Genomic DNA, 2,016 nt, shown 5'->3' with positions numbered 1-2,016 from the left:
ATAGATCCAACAATGCAACTATTTCACTAGAAATACAACGACAAACATGGTTTTAGGCTACAAGCCTTAATTTACAAATTAAACCTTTATAATGATGTAGTGAAATAGAAACCAAGAGTACAGTAATTGAGGTTACCAAAGACGAGAGACTTGATGGAAAAAATTATGACATCTGGCACATGAACTTTCGGTATCTTCTAAACGAGCATGAGTTACTTGATCATTAGAACAATAACATGTGTCCACCCAAAGTTGGGAATTTGGCCCAGCATCATCATGATCATGAGGGTTATGATCTTTGGTTAAAGAGAGATAGAAGTGCATGATTTACTTTGTTAGCATGCATGCATGACGACCTTGTTGGGGAGCACTTCCAACTGCCAAAGAGATGTCTGATCAATTGTGCCTAAAGTATGGAGGAAACACGGCTACAAGGCTTCGTGCCTTGACCCTTAGGTTCAATCAGTATATAATGGACCCAAAGCATACTATGGTTGAACACCTTAGGGTGATATCTGCTATGATTAGAGAGATGAAAGCAATAGGCTTGATCTCATAGATGAACAACAGTTTCTAATTATCATCAGATCATTTCCTAAGTCCTCATGTGGATAAGTGAAGTTGGTCCTTACCCACAACGAGGCCATAAAGGCCTTTGATGATATTTTTCACCATTCTGGAGGCACTTGGTTCATATTTTTTTCCCTTGTTGCGCTTAGAGCCACCACTCTTGTGCCCATTTTGTGCAACTAATGCAATAGTACTATGATTCGTATGTCTATGGTCTGCTTCATGTACCAAATGGGGAGAAATATCATCAAAGGTCTTTATGGCCTTGTTGTGGGTAAGGGCCAATTTCACTTGTCCACATGAGGACTCAGGAAATAACCTGATGACAATTAGAACATGTTGTTCATATATGAGATCATATCCTATTTCTTTCATCTTTCTAACCATAGTAGATATCACCGTAAGGTGTTCAACCATAGTATGCTTTGGGACCATTATATACTGATTGAACCTAAGGGTCAAGGCACGAAACCTTGTAGTTATGGTTCCTCCATACTTTAGGCGCAATTGATCCCACATCTCTTTGGTAGTTGAGTAGTGCTCCCCAACGAGGTCATCGTGCATGCATGCTAACAAAGTAAAGCATGCACTTTTATCCCTCTTAAACCATATAACATAAGATTCACGATGACGGTGATGCTGGGCCGAATTCCAAGCTTTAGGTGGACACATGTTATTAGTTAAATGATCGAGCAACTCATGGTTGTTTAGAAGGTACTAAACCTTCCTGTGCTAGATGCCATAATTTTTTCCATCAAGTCTCTCATCTTTGGTAACCTCAATTGCCGTGCTCTTAGTTGCCATTTCACTACATCATTATAAGAGTTTAATTAGCCACATATCCTTTTTAGCGCTGATCTCAATTAGTTGACTCAACTTTCACTTATATTACTAGCGTGAAAATTTTGCAAACATGCTAGTAATCATCTCCAATTATATAAATGATGTTAAATGCCTAATTATATTTAGCAAAAAATAAAAAGTTTAAATTTAGTTTTTATTTTTGATTAAGGGAACATATCTTCTCATTGTTGCATAAACCAATCACACATCCACAAATGAGTTCACTTTTAGGACTCCATTGATATTTTTGTGCCTTATGTCAAAAATAAATCTATATACATGAATTGGTTTGAAAATTCATCCCCTTACAAGCCCTCAATATTAATGATACTAACCATTAATAATTAAAATCCAAAGAATTAATCCTATTACAACAATCTACTAGAGTAAATGGGATGCCACACTTCTTCTATGTATATAAGAAAATATATTTTGGAAAAACAGACATCACAAAACATAGGTACTAAATCAAAATATCAATGCATCTTCATTCCCTAAGCTAAAAAAAAAAGGTTTCTATTAAAGATGGACCAACCACACCACCTAAGTGTGAGGTCATGGCTCTAAGGTGTTGATCAATTTATGCCCATTGGCATAGTTGAT

The sequence above is a fragment of the Dioscorea cayenensis genome, chromosome 16 (genome assembly GCF_009730915.1).
Source record: "Dioscorea cayenensis subsp. rotundata cultivar TDr96_F1 chromosome 16, TDr96_F1_v2_PseudoChromosome.rev07_lg8_w22 25.fasta, whole genome shotgun sequence".
Taxonomy (NCBI): Eukaryota; Viridiplantae; Streptophyta; class Magnoliopsida; order Dioscoreales; family Dioscoreaceae; genus Dioscorea; species Dioscorea cayenensis.
This window is presented reverse-complemented; position numbering follows the sequence as displayed.